The following is a 6,194-nucleotide window of genomic DNA, read 5'->3' on the forward strand; positions in this document are numbered from 1 at the left end:
TCGCATATCCATTTGCTCGATACATGCATGCGCATATGTTTTATTATCGCAACCGCAACATAATAACTATATCTCAGCTAAATGAAGCATTTCGTTGATTAAATCAGTCATTTAAATCAATTATGCTAATTCGATGAAAAAAGAGACTAATTTTGGCTAAAGAGCAAAAGGTGAAATGAGAATATTAATAAATGGTACGTATAATAAATGGATTTCCAATTAATCGAGCGAATCGAATGAATACTAAACATATGGATAGAGATACTTCCTATCCCAATCAAGAATAATATCGAGGGGTGAGTCGTGTGCACTCCGTTATACATCATTCACCGGAAAAACCTCGCAACAAACTGAAAGAAGGAGCTGTCAAAGTGGCAGCTGGCGGATTTATTTGTAATCAAGACCACCCCGGAAGACCACCCCGGCGCGGATAACGAGAATAAATTTTCATTTCACGTGTCGGTGAGTTTTTGCGGCTGAGTGACCCTCCATGGGTAACCCCCCGGGGCGCAAATTACCTCGCAATATGTTGCCGATTGTACGGACGAAGTCGAAAATCGATACATGTCAGGATAAGGAGAATCGCTGAAAATGCCACGTATCGCCCCTTAAAAGTACGGATTTAGTCTTTTTTCGTCTCTTTCTTTTTCTCTCTCTTTCCCTCGTTGATCGGCACCCCGTGCTCGACGAGAGCGTGCGCGCGGAAAGCGACCAGAAGCGGGAACGAGGAAGAGAGCGAGTTACATTCCCGTTACGATCCTGTGATCGGAATTCGAGTTGGCTCTCCACTCCATGTCTCATCCTCTCGGTCACCCTCTCGAACTCTGGAGTGACTTTACTGCCGGCACTAATCACTTCACTGCGAAACGATTTACTGATTTATCGTTTAATTTCGCGTAGATGGCTTCCCGCTGCCCCTCTCTTCGGCACGGGCCCTCACACATATGTAAAATTTTCAAACACGGACGAGTGGGATCCAGATCGCGCAGCGATAACGAAGATCCTTTACCGGCGACCGGCAACAATGAAATTCCTCGGATCTACTAGCAGATGAAAAGCGAAATTTTACGTTTCGCGATATCAATACATCCGGCGCACGTATCCAGACACGTCATCTCGTGAGATCGCATCGTGAGAAGTGTGTTTTAAAAAAAATACCGTACACATTCGAGAGTCGAGTGAACGTACGAGCACGGCGGAAAGTTTCGCATCTTTTTAGTTTGTAGTCGTTTAGGAGCTATGAATTTTTTACGACAAAAAGTGCACCAAGTTCCAAGTCCGTTGCAAATAGGTGAGTTGCAGACTCGGTATGCCAAGTTGTAAATAAGCTGCTACTCTCTCGTTACGAGCTTACAAGTCGTTCATTGGGGAAATAAACCAATCGCTCTGAGAAACCGATATCTATTAATTATTACAACAAGAAACTAGAGCACTTGGCAGTTTTTATCGCGGTCAAGAAATAATAAACGATGACACTCGGAGCATCTCATCGCGTGATCGATAACAAAAAAGCTATGATAACATCATACAAATGATAAATGTTTAATTTCGTATGTCAATATGTCGCTTCTGTGTATTTAAAATAAACATACGTCGCACACACACACACACACACACACACACACACACACACACACACACACACACACACACACACACACACACACACACACACACACACATATATATTTTATTCTTTGTATTTTAAATTAATTTTAAAAAGACTATATTTTAAGTTTATATTGTACATTTTAAGTTTTATTTATTACATCGTTCATTATAAAATTAATTCCATTTGTTTGAGAGCTTCGTTAAAGTATAGTGATATTCAATGTGAATTTTATTAAATTTTTCAAATTTTGACTGTAATGTCTTACTTCTCTTGTTTCCTTGAATTGATAATATATAGTTAATCAGAATAATTAGGATAATATTTTAAGATGATTTTTAATAATGAGTAAAATGATTTTTAATAATGAATTAGATAATGTGCATGAGTTTTGTAAAATCTTTAAAAATAATGTGTGATATCTTTTTAAATTTTTCGTTTTTATCAGTAGAATAAGCTTACATAGGTTTGCAATATCAAATCAAATAATTTTTTATTCATCTGAAGAATTTTGCGCACTCAAAATCAAGAAATCAGAGTGAGCAAAAATTCTTTTCTTACATAATTAAAGAAGTTTTCTTTTTTGTGATAAAATTGAACATCAATTTTATACTGTTGATACTTTACCAATTACTTTACTTACCAACATATTCGCACGGGATGAATGTTGCAAAAGTTTATCTGTTAAAAAATATGACAAAAATAGTATTTTTCTTACCGGCGAATACGAGGCGAAAACCAGTATTTCGTATTTTCAATTTTTCCTCCCGTCACAAATATCAACCCGTCAATCTAGGTGTATTTATGATCCGAGAAACGGTATCATTTAAATTGCATACGCTCCCGTTTTCTCACGATCGATAGCGCAACCGCGGATAAATATTCTACCAAAAAAGCGGCACGTTTAGAATTATTGATACGACCACCGGCAGCGCTTCGTCGTTGGAGCGCGCTTCAGAGCGCGCCTGATTTTTCACATATAACTCCCTTATGTGCGCTCTTCCTCTCTCTCCACCCCCCCCCTCTCTCTCTCTCTCTCTCTCTCTCTCTCTCTCTCTCTCTACGGACGCGACATCGCGATGCGCGCACGTCTTTTCGTTCGATTATAATTCTATTTGCCAACGCGAGTGCACGGGTTATAAAATTCCGTCTGGGATTCGATTACCCTACGCTCGTGCGCGCGCTTCCGACGGCGGCATCCTCCGGACGGACGTCCGGATATTTACGGTGGCTGTTTCGCCATTTCTTTAACACGCCGCGCTTCGACGGCGCGTAGACCGATATCAAACATGCCAATCGCGCATACGTCATCTTTCGCGCCCGCGGGAACTACTTCGCTTCGTGCGATCCGCAACGCGATAAAGAACAATACTCCTCGACTTGGGCACGTTACCGGAGAACTGCCACTCCCGATTCTTATCGTTCTCGCGACTCGTTTCAGCCGACAATTCAACAGCCGTTGAAGCGAACCGTCCGCCGTCGAAGTGTGCCTTGTGTTTCATAATTGAAGCGTTCAGGGAGCCGTAGCAGATCGGGGAGTCCAAAGTTTTAGAGCGTGTCTAAGATTTCTTGCTTCTCGAGCGCGAAACGTTCGGGGCTCGGTGGTCTAACAGCATTATGACACAACAATATCTCGCGATTCTCTCCCGCTGCCTCGCACTCGAAGGCGGAAATCTCGAAAATTAGAACGCGTACGTACGATAACTTTTATTCTACAGCGTTTGCTCGTACAACAGAAGGCATGTAATCCTCTTCAATCAAAATTTAATTTCATGACTTTCGCCTCATTTCGGTTTTGCGCGCGTCTCTCCTTTTCGATCCCTTTTTCTTCTTTATTATCCGTTCGTTTCTATCTCTTTATCTAGCGAAATTAGGTATTCCAGTTATCTGTCTGTTCCGGGAAAAGGATATTTTCTTTCGACGAAAAGTTTTCGCGGTGGATTTATTGATAAGTCGACGTATTGATAAGTCGTTTTCAATCCATTTTTTCTTTCTTCTCCTTTCATTCTCGCGCCTTCTTCCCCGCTTAACTCGGACACAATGTACATGGGATAGGGAGAAGGGGGGGGGAGGTGGAGATAGTACGAAGTTTCGCCGGCGGTTAAATGTAAAAGCCGGCGATATCTTCCTCGCGTTTGCGATTATGTTTTTAAATGCGGCTGCATTAGCCGCGGCGCATAATTCAAAAGCAATTTCGACGCGATGATCTCGCCTCTCGCTTCCACTAAATGCCTGCATCGTCGGTGCCGCTCTCGTCGGTCACGCTCGATGCGATTGCACGGGAGATCGAGAGGACGTGTCGTGGACAGCTTAATGTTTGGCCGGAATTCGTTAAATTATTTAACGTAATGTTCGTCGCGGACGAATTCGCGCGCGAAAGAAAATCGTATGGTGCGATGACTTTTCTCGATCAAATTTACGCTCTTACCTTGAAACTCGTACATAGACTTAAAAATATGAATTGAAATAAAACAAAAATATTTTGCGCCAGGAATATCTGAAAGATATTGATTTTGAAATTTGTTCAGATTAGAATAGGCGTATATTAAAAATACCTCGCGTAAAAATCAACAATAAATTTTGCAGAAAAGTATTAAAACGTTCCGGTTAGAATAAAGATAGCAAAGTTAGAGCAGAAAGAATAATATAAAGGAAGTCGGAAGATGAGACAATAGAGCAGATTAAATTTCCCATGATCCGTTAGAAACAATAAGCGTGTCTTTTTACGATTTTTCCTTGCTTGAAAAGAAAAAGAAACATTTTTCTTGTGAATTTAGTATTAAAGTAAAATGGAAGAATAATTATGCAAGATAGCCGTTTGCATTTTATATAAAATGTTTTATTTATTATTCTGGAATGTGACGATTACTGATTTATCGATAGTAGATATCAATGTTGTAGAGATTTGATGAAAATTATAAAGTGATATAAAAAAATTGGGATATTTTTTAAATTTAAGTTCTCCGTAGAATCAATTAAAAATCCAATGATTGAAATAATAATAATTTAAAAATACAAAAATTGAATAAATATGTATGTTTGAAAAAAAGATCCGTTAGTTATTTTATTTTCTTAATTGAACATATTTAATTTAGTTTAAATCATGTATTTATATAAAAATTTTGCCTTTTTTTAATCATTAAATTAAAAATAAAAAAATAAAAGAGCAATAATTCAAACTACAGCACGATCAGGCGATATATATATATCATTATCAAGAAAAATCTTTGAAAAAGTAGGACAATGGCGCGAGAGAATGGAATACGCGAATTTAGACGTAAATTACGACAAAGAGGGAGATTATTATAGTCTGCGACAAATGCAGATGCAAGATAACGAAAATCTTCCTTTACACTCGGACCGCTGAACCAAGTTTTTTTTTCCATTTTAGCTGCAGCCATGCTCACGCCAGAGATCACCGGCAGAGCTTAAACAATGTTTTATGGTGCGCTGTTGAAGATATCCTGCTAGAATTATCTCCAAAAACCCTACAAGAGTATGTTACGCGAGTTTGGTTTCCTATGAAACTTGTCTCGTGAATATCCTTATGTAATTTTGGGGAACACGACGAGATTATGGCAAACGTAGAAAGATTTTCGTTTTCAAAAAAATTCTGATTCTTTGTACCTTCTCGTTTCATCAAAAATTGGGATTAAGAATATTTAGTTATCTACGAATAAGTCATTAATTATCTAAATGCGTTGAAATGTTTCTTAATTATTTTGCGTTTTGTTGAAAAAAATATAATATTATTATTAATAATAAATTATATCTGTGAAAAAATAATAATATATGGCATATTATCTTTAATTCTTAATAATTTACAGATTTTTAAATTAATTAATAGAAAATTTTAATAGTAATTCACGTTCTTTAATTTTGCATTGCGTTAAAAAAGAAGCTCGATAATAATATCGATAATAATAAATGCATTTATCTATATCTGTGAAAAACTATATATATGACATGTTATCTTTAATTCTAAATGAAGTGATGACTATAAAGTTTTTTAAAAATAATTAATAGAAAAGCAATCGTCGTGGGAGTTTCATAGGATGATGAAGAACAACCTTTCATCGACATGGTCGCGGACTCAGATAACAGAGTTAGAGAATATTTTCCACGATATCCAGTTTCTCCACGTACGTGTCCTTACGAGCTGTCGCGCGACACCTTTCGACGTCTATCAACTTGTCTCGAAAATGCGTCTTTACCGCGATTCGAGTGCCAGCCGGGCCAATTTACATAATCTCGTACGCCTAGAATCTCCTCGGTCTTTCTCCCCTTTCTCCGTTCGTTCCTTTATCGTCTCCACTTCGTGTCCTTTCCATCGTGCCGCCGTCAACCCTAGCTTACTCAGGATGGAAGAACTCGTTTCCTGTACATCGCGATCGAGGTCAAGGCTCTTCCTTCGAGTCCCGCGTATCTTTGATTCTCGTTCTACTCTGGGCACCGGGCTCAGGCATGCCGCGAGAAAAAATCTTAAATTCCGATCGCGATGAAAGATTCATGAAACGAGGAGTCGCGTGGCGCTCGCGAGCGAACGAACCGCTTTGTGTTTTCATGATGGGCCGGCTGAGTCAAT

The 6,194-nt window shown here is 38.8% G+C and overlaps 1 long non-coding RNA gene across 1 annotated transcript; it reads left to right on the forward strand.

Moving 5' to 3' along the window:
• Window positions 1–767: 767 nt before the first annotated feature.
• LOC148937080 (uncharacterized) lies at window positions 768–5,398 on the forward strand. Its single transcript, XR_016138733.1, has 2 exons — window positions 768–1,291; window positions 5,001–5,398. It is a non-coding gene; the product is annotated as an uncharacterized LOC148937080 (long non-coding RNA).
• The last annotated feature ends 796 nt before the right edge of the window (window positions 5,399–6,194 follow it).

The sequence above is a fragment of the Pogonomyrmex barbatus genome, unplaced genomic scaffold (genome assembly GCF_055798465.1).
Source record: "Pogonomyrmex barbatus isolate J1 unplaced genomic scaffold, ASM5579846v1 scaffold17, whole genome shotgun sequence".
Classification (NCBI taxonomy): domain Eukaryota; kingdom Metazoa; phylum Arthropoda; class Insecta; order Hymenoptera; family Formicidae; genus Pogonomyrmex; species Pogonomyrmex barbatus.